The 12237-nt window shown below is 54.0% G+C and overlaps 2 long non-coding RNA genes across 3 annotated transcripts in view; both read right to left on the reverse strand.

Moving 5' to 3' along the window:
• Positions 1–3111: 3111 nt before the first annotated feature.
• The window catches only part of LOC120234851, a 46204-nt gene continuing 37078 nt past the window's right edge, over positions 3112–12237 (reverse strand). The window contains exon 5 of one of the 2 annotated variants that reach the window (XR_005529222.1): positions 3112–3884. This is a non-coding gene — a long non-coding RNA (uncharacterized LOC120234851). Of the gene's footprint in view, positions 3885–8907; positions 9009–12237 lie in introns of those variants that run through there. The other variant, XR_005529223.1, reaches the window with a different exon arrangement.
• Positions 7146–8062, reverse strand: LOC120234852. The gene is made up of 3 exons (XR_005529225.1): positions 7935–8062; positions 7706–7755; positions 7146–7371 (listed from the first exon to the last, which is right to left on the reverse strand). It is a non-coding gene; the product is annotated as an uncharacterized LOC120234852 (long non-coding RNA).

The raw sequence follows: 12237 nt of genomic DNA on the forward strand, positions 1-12237 counted from the left end.
TGGGTGAATACCTTACTGAAAGTCGGGGTGCACCTGGCCAGCCGCACCCAGTTGCAGCCCGGCTCCCTAACACGGGAGATTGTGGATTATAAACAGCGGTGTTTCTCACCCAGGGGTGATCTTGTCCCTGGGGGGGGGGGGGGGGGGGGCATCCAGTAGCGTCTGCAGACATTTCTGTCATTACAGCGGAAACAGTGCCACCCCCATGGGGCCCGAGGATGCTGCTCCCCGGCGCCTGCAGCGGACAGGGCGCCCCTCCACGGAGAATCATGGCGCCCCAGCTGCCACCGGCCTCGTGACGGACACAGGCCAGGGAGCACCCTGGCAGCCAGGTGTTCCGTTTAGCCTTAGACATTGGCCATCAGTTAAATGATCACAACAGAAAGGATCCGAGCACAGCAGCCCCTCCCCCCCGATCCGCAGGCGATACATCCCCCGTGGAGTCCCCAACCATGGATGGTACCCAGCACCGTGTACACTGTCCTGTCCTATATGCACACGCCTGTGATAGAGTTTGATGTATACATTGGGCACGTAAGCGATCAAACGATAACCGGTAATGGGACAGTGACACCAATACCCCGTGATGAGTGACGTGCGCAAGGCCTCTCTCCATATCTTAGTGCACTGTGCTCACCCTTGTGATGATGTGGATGATAAAAGGCCTAGATGACAAGCTGAGTGAGGGGAATGACGCGGGCGCAGTGACATAGGGTCAGGCTGCTATCGACCTTCCAATAACTCGTGGGAAGGAGGGCCCTCTGGCCTGGACCCACTTGACCGCAGGTCAGTGCAGCCATGGAAGCCGTCACCGAGGGTAAGGGGCCGGGTCACTGCTGTAATTCCACCGGGCGTGGTGGCGAGAGGGGCAGGTTCTGACCCCAAGAGACGCGGGACCCGAAGGCAAGGGTAAGCCACAGGCGGAAAATAAAGCCGATGGAAGAATAAAGTCTGCTCCGGCGTGGGTGTCGGTCATTGCCAGTGGCGCCTTCCCATCTGGCGAGGCTAGCGCTTTCTGTCAATACGGTTAATGGTACCAGCGAAGACTGGACCTTGAGCCCTTGCGGTTCATCTCACAGATACAAGTGCAAGCCCGCTCCGCATAGCGCTCAGCTTTAGGAATTGAAGATCTCACGGTGACGACACCAGGAAGAGCCCCCCAGCCCGACAGCCTTGGTGGTGGTGTTTGGGGGAAGTGAGAGACAGCGTGACTCTAGTGGACAGTGGGGGTGGATGGGGTTGTTCAACAAAGTCTTCTCTGGGGAGGGGACAGGAACGGAGACCCTGAAGATAGAGCAGGAACAGGCCATGCAGATATTTGGGGGAGTTATCCGGGCAAAAAGAGCAGCCAGTGCAAAGGCCCTGTGGCAGACTGTGGCTGTTCCAGGACCGGCCAGAGGCAGTGGGCCTGGAAAGGGCGAGAAGGGACAGGTGGAGTGGGAGAGAGAGCACACTCACCGGGGAGGAAGCAGCGCAGGGGACGCAGGTCTGCTCTCAGGTCTTTGGCTTTTACTCTGCGTGAAGTAAGAGCCCCAGGAGGGTTGGCACGACATGTCAGAAATGACCTATGTGGTTTTTTAAAGGCCCCTCCGGTGGCTGTGTGGACAGCCTGGGGCATGGCTCTGCAAGGGCAAGGCTGGGAGACTATCGGGACGTACTGGGGTGGCCCAGGAGCGGTGAGGGTGGCTCTGCCCAGGCAGCGGGAGTGGTGACGAGTGATGGGATTCACATGAGTCTCACCGGAGGAGGCAGGACTCGCCAAAGGATCAGATGACAGATGTGAGAGACTGAAAAGCACCAGGTCAGGCTTCATATTGCTGCTGATTATTGGAGGAGCACAGGGGCGTCTATTTTGGTCTTGTTTCCTCGTGGAGAAAAGGAGAGAAGCTAACTTTTTTTTTATGTTTGTTTACTTATTTAGAGAGATAGAGTGAGTGGGGGAGGGGCAGAGAGAGAGGGAGAAGGAAAGAGAATCCCAAGCTAATCCCAAGTTAATTCCTAACATCTCGCACCATATTTAGCACATTGTGATGCAGAGAATGCTTCATGAAAGGCATCACTCCTCTCCTGTCTGCTGCCTAGGATATGAATGTGATGGCTGGTGCTCCAGCAGCCATGGTGAATCATGAGGTGATGTAGTTCAGAAGCTACATATGAAGGGTGGGGAAGCAAACAGACAGAGCCAGAGTCCCTGATGACCATGGAACCTCTATCCCAGCCCACCGTTATTCATCGTCAGGACTCTTTCACACTAAGGGAGAAATAGTTGTGTCAAGGTTGACACAATTTAGTATTTCTGGCCCTCAATTCCCTTCTCTATAACAATCAAATAATAAGAGGTCTATCTCATAGAAGTGGGAGGAGAGTTAGATTGGTCAAGATTGTGTAAACAGAGTGATCCAATGGAATACAATAAATGTTAGCTCCTCGGGGTGCCTGGTGGGGCTCAATCAGTTAAGCATCTGACTCTTGATTTCGGCTCAGGTCAGGATCTCACGGTTCGTGAGTTCGAGCCCTGTGTCTGGCACTATGCTGGGAGCGCCGAGCCTGCTTGGGATTCTCTCTCCTTCTACCTCTATCTCTGCCCCTCCCCGACTCACTCTGTCTCCGTCTCTCTAAAAATAAATAAAGAAACTTTAAAAAAACAAATGTTAGCTTCTCTTCTTTTCTCCATGAGTAAACTAGAACTTTAGAACCTGGAGCATCTGGGTAGATCATGAAGCTACAGATTGGATAATACGACATCCACTGCAGAAGAGTTGCTCAAACTTTTCTCCTTGACTGTCTCCCGAGGAAACTTTTTTCTAATGACCCTCCTTCCAAGGCATCTCACTGCCACGGATACACTGTATCCATGCTTACCTCCCTTGGCTTTTCCGAGAGCTCCAAACCATTGTGACCTCTTAAGGTGGTTTTGACCAGGTTCATGATGCTGTCCCTCCTGGTAGCACACGCTGTAGAGCGAGGGTTGGCAAACGTTTTCCGTAAAGGGCCAGGTGGTAAATTTATTTTCAGCTTTGGGCGCCCACGGCCTCTGTTGCAGCGGCTCAGAGCTGTAGCCCCTGTACCACCGAAGCAGCCCCTGACGAGACCTCAGCAAATGAACGTGGCTGTGTGCCAATAAAACTTTATTTGTGGATGCTGAAGTTTCAGGGTCATACAATTTTCATGTCACAAAATATTCTTCCTTAGTTTCTTTCCTGACCATTTTCCCAAAGTAACAAACCGCGTTTAGCCCACGGACTCTACGGAAACAGATGGCGAGCGGTAGTTTGTGACCCATCACTCCAGACCGGCGCTGTGCGATGGAAGCGCTGTTAGCCACAGACGCAGTCATCTCTATCATTTAAATGTTTCCAGTAGCCACAATAAAAAGTAAAAAGAAACAAATGAGCCTAATTCTAATAATAAATTTAACTCAACATATGCAAAATATTACTCTTTCAACATGTAATTATTACTATAAATTATGGATCAGTTGAGCGGCTATGGTATTAGACACCACTGGTCTAAAACGAGGAGATTCACTTCACCCAAGCAAACAGATGGTTCCAGTTGGAGAGGTGAGTGCAGGGCAGGATGGAAGAGATGAGGTCCAAGGAGACATAAACGGAGACCCGGCCACGCAGAGCAGCAATTAAAGAGCTCGACTCAGTTTCAAAGGCAACGGTGCGCTATAGAAGGTTCTGGAGCGAGGGAGTCATGGGCTCAGATTCACCTTCTCGAAAACCAGGCAAGGACACTATTTGGGGAGCAGCTGTGGTCATTCAGCGGTATTTAAAGATGTCACGGGGTGGGTCACGGGGACGCGCAAACTTGCAGCCTCTGACCCACTCCCTCGTTCTTCTTTTGAGTCTGGTGTATTTTTTTTTTTTAATTTATTTCTAGGAGAGAGAGAGAGAGAGACAGCGTGAGCAGGGGAGGGTCAGAGAGAGAGGGAGTCAGAGACTGAAACAGGCTCCAGGCTCTGAGCCGGCAGTCAGCACTGAGCCCGACGGGGCTCGAACCCACGAACCGCGAGCTCATGACCTAAGCGAAAGTCGGACGCTTAACCGACTAAGCCACCCAGGCGCCCCGAGTCTGGTGTATTTTTTACTAACATCCCCTTGATGCATTTGACAAGAGGCATCAGCCCTCACTTCCCCCAGAGTAGCATCCGACCACGGCCCCGGAGGCTCTTCGGTTTGCTTTTGAGGAGCTGGGAAACCGAGGGCGCATCCAAGGGCACCCTTCCTCCCCATGCACCTCTGTAGCCGGGCCGGGCTTGTTGCTAAACTCAGCCCTCCCGAGGCCTCAGACTCGAGGACAAAAGCCCCGAACCATTTCCAGTAATGCGATTTCATGCTCCGAAGTCTTTCACCACCCCTGGAGCCTTTTGATTCCAAAAGGAGCATGTTCCGGGGAAAGACAAAACAAAGTTAGGCATTTCTGTTTAGTTCCAGTAAGCTCTTTGAAAAGTCCCAGCCCTCTTTTTGACAACTGCGCTTCCTTTGTGAGCCGCTGCCACCGAGACCTAATTGGGCTTGTTGTTTTCTTTTTTTCCCTCTGTTAAAAACGAGTTTCCTTTGCCGAAAATTTTTTTACGAAATCATTATGAACCCTCTTCCTCACCCCTTTTATGCCAACATAACTCTAGTTCGTTCTCGCTATTTCCTGGAGCCCAGGAGCTGGGCTGGGGGAGGGCTGGAGGGACGAGCCGAACGCCGGGTGGGTGTCACGCTCTCGCACACTCGTGTGCCCCGGACACAGCCCCGCGTCCCTCGGCAGAGGTCCGGACAGACAAAACGGGGTCTACACGCACATGAGAATCTTACTCGGCCTCAAAAGGAAGGAGATTCTGACACGCTGCGGCGCGGATAAGTCTGGAGGACATTGTGCTCGGTGAATAAGCCGGACACAAAAAAGACAAAAACACTGCTCGATTTCAGCTGCGTGCGATACCTCGGAAAGGCAAATTTGGGGACACAGAGAGAATGAGGGGTGCTGGGCTGGGCGAGGAGAGAAGACGGGGGCTTAGTGCGTCACGTGTACTGAGTTTCAATTCGGGAAGATACAAAGTTCTGGAGAAGGTGGTGCTGATAGTCGCACAACATTGGACTGTGCTTAACGCCACTTAAAAGGGGGTGAGTGTCGCATAAGGTATACAGAGTTGCCGATCACTCTGTGGGCGCCTGAAACTAATGTAACATTGTGCGTCGACTACAGCCCGGTAAAAACAACACTGTTCTATGGTCAAAACGGTGAATTTCCTGTTACGCATATGTTACGACAATTTTCTTACAGAGTCATTGGCCCCTTGCCGCGTTTTCCCACTGAAAAGACGAATGTAGCTCAGGGCTTATCTTCTGTGAAGCTGATTCTCTTAGGGGTAAGTACAGGGCACTGGCGTGATGGCTGCTGCTGAAAGCGCTTGTAGACGCGATGGTCTGTTTAGTAGTTACCCCACTTCTAATGAGAGATCATCTGTCTTCCTTGAAGCCTCCCCCCCTCCCCCAACACACGCACACACACTCTCACACGTACACACCATGCCAGCCGCCGGGGTGGGTAGACTAGTTCCATCTCCGTATCCAGGGCTGGGCACACCTGCCCCAAGTCGGCCACTCAGCATAATCCACTCATGGGTTACACTGTCCGGCATAGGAATGGGTGCAGGGAACCCACCAGACCGACTTTCAAACCCATAATAAGTAGTCTCCTCGAGCCTGCTGAAAGGATAGGCTGCGGGGCTGCATCTGCTTGCAATCGTAAAGGGAAAAGAGACAGAAGATATAGAGAGATCGAATCCTGATGCTATCATCTGAGCCCCTGGATCCAGCCATGCCTGAAGCCATTGTTCCTTTACTTTTCAGGGACGAGAGCCAAAGAATTCACTATTTTCCTTAAGCCAGTCTGAAGTGAGTTTCTGTGCTGACGACTAGTACCTTTTAACTAGTTCCTTTTAACAACCCTTCAGAATGGGCATTATTACCACGTTTCTCTATTTTACAAAGTAGGAAACTGAGGCTCAAAGCACGTAAGCATTTGCCCAAGATCACCCAGGTAGAAAGGAATAGAATCAGAGCCTCTGTCCTGCGTGGCCTCATGGGATGATGTGAGGGATCCAAGAGTGGTATGAAGGATGTCTTGTGACCTTGAACTCTACCACGGATTCGTGTCCTTCCTTTCCTGACCTGTTTTCTCCACCATCTGACCCCTGGAGTTCCCATTCTGTGTCCCGCTTGCTCTTGATGTTAGAGGGTAAGCAGGGAGGAACCCTCCTCTGCGTATCAGAGATTCTCAAGCCCTCCCAGCCCCAAACTCAGAGATGAACTGGGTCAGGAGAAAGGCAGGTGTGAGGGGAAAGAAACCATATCACTTAGAAAGTAACAGAAGGCCAAACTCAAAATGCTTTGAACAGTAGGGGGTTTGTTACGTCACAGAAATAGGGTGGCCTCAAGGGTGGATCACCAGCATCTCACAACATACGGACCAAGCTTCTCTCTGTCTTCCCATTCTGCCGTCTTCTGATCACTGCCTCAAGCTCACAAAATGGCTGCAGTTGCCCAGGCATTCTTTCCTCCCAGAACCTCATCTAAGAGGCCAAAGAAGACTGTAACTTCTTCATAATTTCTTACCCAACTCAGGGAAACTTCCCCAGAAGTTGCCGCAGTAAATGTCCCCTTACTTCTTATTGGCCAGGATTGGGTCCCAAATCAACCCCCCAAACCAATCCCTGCTGACTGGAAGGGCAAGTCGTGATTTACCAGGGTGACCCAGTTGCTGTGGCTGTGTGACAATTACCCCAAAACTTGGTGGCACAAAAAATTTATCACGGTAATGGATTCTACCCGTGGAGAACTCAGATAGCACTTGAGGGACCAGCTTGGCTCTACTTCAGGACGTGTGACCCCTTAGCCGTAAGTCCACAAGGTGGGGGGGGCCGGAATCAGCTGGTTCACCCACGCCTGGGGGACCATGTCCGCTGTTGGCTGGAGGCTGGTTTTTCTCCATCTTCATCTACCTGCATGGGCTCTTTGAGGCTTCCTCACAGCATGTGGCTGAGTTCCAAGGGTAAGTAGAGAGAGAGAGAGAGAGAGAGAGAGAGAGATCACCAGCCACACATCACCTTTTGTGACCAAGCCTCAGAAGCCCCATGACACCAGTCACTTCTACGATATTTTATTCATCAGGGCACTCACAAAACCCACCCACGTTCCAAGGACCAGGAAATCGACTCTGCCTCTGAACGGGGAGCGGCGAGGTACTGGAAGAAGACGTGAGACCAGATATTTGGGAAAATATCAGAGCTGGAACCTGCTTCCGCTGAAACACAGCCTCATTTGTGGGGTGCTCTTGGTCAGGTGGAAGGCAGGTGAATGATCGTAGTGTCTAACAAAGAAAAGGACACGATTTGTGTGCTGGGCTCTGGCCTCAGGACCTTGGCATCTGCTGTTCCCTCCTCCTGGAATATACTTCTTCCCATTCTCTACCTGTCTGATTCCTCCCCATCTTCCCAAGGGCAGCATCAAGGGCATTTCCTGAGACAGGTTCACTGACCTCCAGCTTAAACCAGGTCCCCTCTCTAGGATCACCCAGAGCGCCACCTGCCTCTCTCACCATCTTCTCACAGAAAAAACATATCGCTGGGGTGTACAGCCTCCTGGTTAAGGCGTGGCCTCTGCAGCTAGGAGGCTGGGGCTCAGCTCCAGGCTCTGCTACTCACCAGCCGTGTGGCCTTGGACAACTCACTCCACCTCTTGCAGCCGAGGTTCCCTAAACGGAAATACTAGAAATCAAGCTACCAGATTGGGTTTTCACAAAGATTGAATGAGGTGCCCAAGGTAAAGCACTCTGTGCCTGGCACCTGGCGAGGGCCCAGGTCCCTCCTGTACTCTGTCTAATGCCTCCTCTCCCTCCCTCTGCAAGCTATGGAGACGTCCGATTTTACTCACCTCACAGTTCTTAACCCCTGGCTTGGCCCAGTGACCTGCATGGTGTCAGCAGCAAACTCACTGAACAAATCAGTAAATGAACCAACGATTCTGCAGTAAGAGCGGATCTTCTTCCCATGGAGATGACCTTGCACCTGGGTGGCCTCAAGGAGCCAGGTAAATGCATGGGGTCAAGCAATGCATTTTTGCACAGGGTGTAAATTCCGTGCCTTAAGTACACGCCATGCACAGAGCGTGGGGGGGGGGGAAGGGGGGGCAGAGGGCAGGAGCAGCGGCCCCTCCCTCCCTGGGTGCAGCCCCATCCGAAAGCGGATCGCACTTCAGAAGGCAGAGGCTGGTTGAGTGGTCAGTGGAGACACGTCCCCCTTTTGAACCTGGTGGACTCGCTCATTTGGGACTTACTGCCCCTGTGGGTGGGGGGTGGGGGAGGAGGCTGGACCGAGAGGGAGGGGCTCTTCTCGCCCCGCCCCTCCCCCAGACCAGCCCACGGAAGGGGCGGCTGACGACCGGCCATAAAATGAGGGAAGAACGCTGCTTCAGCAAACAAGTTATTCCACCGGTGAAGGTTTGTGAAATGGGCAGATAAGCATCTGCCGGGAACCGGGATCGAACTGGTCTCCTGAACGTCCTCCCTCCCGCCCCCCCCCCGCACGCCCTCCGGGGCCAACCGCTGGGCAGGCCGTGCAGGAAGCAGGTGCAGGGAGAACCTGGGAGAGCAGGTTGACAGCCCTCCACCCGCCCCCCTGCAGGCCTGAGAGGCCGCAGTCCCCGGCGATGGTGGGCCCGCGCGTCCCTTCTGTGATTCGACTCCTTTAACTCAGCAGCTACTGCGTGCGGTCACCGGGGTCGGTATCCTGGGCGCTGGCGGTGCCCGCGGACGCGTCACTAGGCCGCGGGTGAGGCGGAGGGCAGGTAAGCGCTCACCTGTCCAGAAAGCCGAGAGCCGGGCCGGGAGGAGCCGTGCCCACCTTTGCCCCGGCCCGGGGCCACCCCCGCCGCCTCCTCCCTGCCTCGGGCTCTCGCTCTGCCTTCGCGCCGAACCACCTCCCAGATCCTCCTCTGGTTCCTGGAGGGCTGCGAGATTAAGAGCAGAAACTCTGAAGGGCAAACGAATGCCGGGCAAACGAATGCCACCTCCCCCACCCCTCCGGCCCAGCAGCCCGGGAGAGCTGCCGTGTGTCACCACCCGTCAGGAGAAGCCCAGACACTGTGGTCTCATTTTGCAGATGAGAAGTCGAGGCTGATTCGGAAGCGATGGGCTAACGGCGCAGGGGCCTTTTGGAACCGGAGACTCGCATCTAGTCAGAGATGTGGCTGGAGGTGAGGAATGATCCCAGAGGGAGTCGTGAGCCCCTAAGGTCACGTGTCAAGTGAGTGAGAGGCATGGAGGGGAGTCGGAGCTCCCGCGGTCAAGTCTGGCCAAAGGGGTTTCAAACTTTCTGCAAGGAGAAAGGGGTGCTCCTTGAAGGGTGCTGCCAAGGGGAGCTCAGGAATCAGGGGTGGCAGGGCAGCTGGGCTTGTCCGAAGACTGTGCTTCAGAGAAAGCCCTTTGTACTTAGAGAGTATGTTCATTAGCGGAGGCCAGAGGAAGGAGCCAGAGGTGAGGACGCACGGTACCACAGACATAGGTCTGGGGAGCAGGGTGGGGACATCTGCACCACCGTGTACCCTCGTCCATTGTCCCGATGGAAGGCTTTTCTGCTGCTTTCAGTCTTCCCTGTTTGATTCAGAGTTTCTTCCTTCTAGCCCTTTCTCTGGGGGGCCAGGGAATACCCGTTCTCAGCCCCTCCTGCTTAGTGCACAGAAGGAGACGCCCTGTGTGCCGAGAGGCCTCAGCCAGCTGGTAGGGGTGAGTGCCTGCCCGCTGGGCACTGCCCCCAGGGGGAAACTGAGGCCCGTCCGCCCACGGCTAGAAGGGAAAGTGCTAGCATCTTCTCTAAACCAGCAGAAAAAGGAGCCCAGGGCGTCAGGGAATCACCACCAGCAGCCACATCCCTGTGACCGTCCTTATTGCTCCAAATCCTCTGATGAGCAAGGTGACCAAAACCAGTCCTGGGCCTTGAACTTCAACCCCCTTGTGAGTCTCAGGATTTCCTTCCCTGCGAAATACTAATTTCCACAAGGAAAACTAAGAGGGGATGGAAACTTCTCTTCATCAAGTTTGGGGTTATAATTCCATTCTCCGCACGGGGGTCAGCCGGGCTTGTCCACAGCACATTTGACCGTGTCCTTCCCTTGATGAAAGGTCACAGATGGCTCCCCGCGGTTCCTGGATGAACTACTTCTCTAGTGTGTGGGCACATGTGTGTCCCGTGTGCCCCGAACAGGCCATTGTGGGCTGTCATCCACTGTGCTGCTGGTCACCCGCCTCTGCTTGTGCCCTGAGAGTGTCCATCCGGGCCCCCAGCTCCAAGGCCCCCTCCTAAACCACTCTCTAGGACACCCACTTTCCCCTCACCCCACACCCTCCCTCAGTTCTTCAAGGATCCTCTTCCGGGCCTCAGGACGCTCACACATTCTGTTCCCTCAGCCTAGCATGCTCTTCCAGGTGCTCCTCACCTGGCTCACAAGAGGCCATCCAGCCTCAGAGAAGGCATCTCTGACCCACAGCAGGGTGGGCCCCACCCCGCCCCCTCACGCAGCCGCCGTGGCCCGCAGGACTGCATCCCAGACATTCTCTGGTTCAATGCCCGTCTCCCCTGGATGCCGGCTGGGGGGTCACAGGCGCAGGATGTGGGTCTGCTGTTACCACTGCAGAGAGCCTGGCGCATGATGGGGGCGGGGGGCTCACTTGTGGGACTGAGGAACTAAGAGAGCAGGAGGGACACCTGGGTGGCTCAGTCAGTTGAGCATCCGACTTCGGCTCTGGTCATGATCTCACAGTTCGTGAGTTCGAGCCCCACGTCGGGCTCTGTGCTGACAGCTCAGAGCCTGGAGCCTGCTTTGGATTCTGTGTCTGCCTCCCTCTCTGCCCCTCCCCTGCTTGCACTGTCACTCTCTCTCTCTAAAAAATAAATAAAACATAAAAAATTTTTAAAGAAGATATATATTTTTTTAATATTTTTATTTTATTTCTAGGAGAGAGAGAGAGAGACAGCGTGAGCAGGGGAGGGTCAGAGAGAGAGGGAGACACAGACTGAAACAGGCTCCAGGCTCCGAGCTGGCAGTCAGCACAGAGCCCGACGCGGGGCTCGAACCCACGAACCGCGAGATCACGACCTAAGCGAAAGTCGGACGCTTAACCGACTGAGCCACCCAGGCGCCCCAAGAAGATATATTTAAATTAAAAAAAAAAGAATAAGAGAGCAGGAGAGCGATCTGGGGAGGAATGGGGGTGGGGGAGGGCTGTGGACGGGTCCTGAGGTTTCTGCCCAGATGCCCTCCTCCCGAGGAGCTTTGTGCCTCCTGTTCTTCCTGCAGAAGAACTTGGCTCTCTCTCCATCAGGGTCACCGCGAAGCTCTTCAGCACAAAGTACTGAGGGCCTACTGTGTGCCGGGTGTGCCGCTGGGCCCCGGGGAGACGCTGCGGCGAGTGGCAGGACATGTGGGTCCTGATCGCCGCAAGTCTGTGCCCTTCGAACCTCAGCAGCGCGTCTCTCCTCCTTTGGTCCCCTGCCCCCCAGGTCCCCGCGTGGAGCCTGGTCCCTGGCAGAGGCTTTCGGATGAATTCACCAGGATTCAGCGGACCGTGGACTGGCCGGTGCTAAAACTCATCCTGCCCCTCATGCAATCCCATGATACTCAGTATTGACCTCGAAGTCCAGATACCCACATGTGGTCACCACTTGAGGGGTGTGTATGAGCGTGTGTGAAGGCCCAGGGGTGTATGTGAGAGGGCAAGTGTGTGTATACATGTTTGTGGCCTGAGTGTGTGTGTGCACGTGTGTGTGTGTTGTGCAGACCTATCTTCCAGGCTACCGGACAGGGCTGGGCTGTGAATGGGCTGATCGTGAACCCCAAAGGGAGAGAAAGAAAGCAGCCTTTGTCCTGAACAAAGACTGGTCACCAGGAGTTGAGTGTTTTAAAGAGCTCATCGGGGGGGGGGGGGGGGGGGGGGACCTTGTCCCCACAGCAAACACCTCTCCTGACATTTCCTACATTAATGACAATGTGGTTACCTAAGAAGTGACCCTACAAAGGCGAGATGTTTTCTAAACCATATTTGATCAAATTGCCTAGGTTTTACATACATTATTATTTCCTACATGTAGAAACACAGGCTTTTCTGGAAGAGGGCTGGTGAGCTTGACTTTGATGAGTAGGATTTAAATCAGCAAAATCACAGACAGGGACAAAGGAAAAG

This window comes from Hyaena hyaena, unplaced genomic scaffold, assembly GCF_003009895.1.
Source record: "Hyaena hyaena isolate Hyena2069 unplaced genomic scaffold, ASM300989v1 scaffold_119, whole genome shotgun sequence".
Taxonomy (NCBI): Eukaryota; Metazoa; Chordata; class Mammalia; order Carnivora; family Hyaenidae; genus Hyaena; species Hyaena hyaena.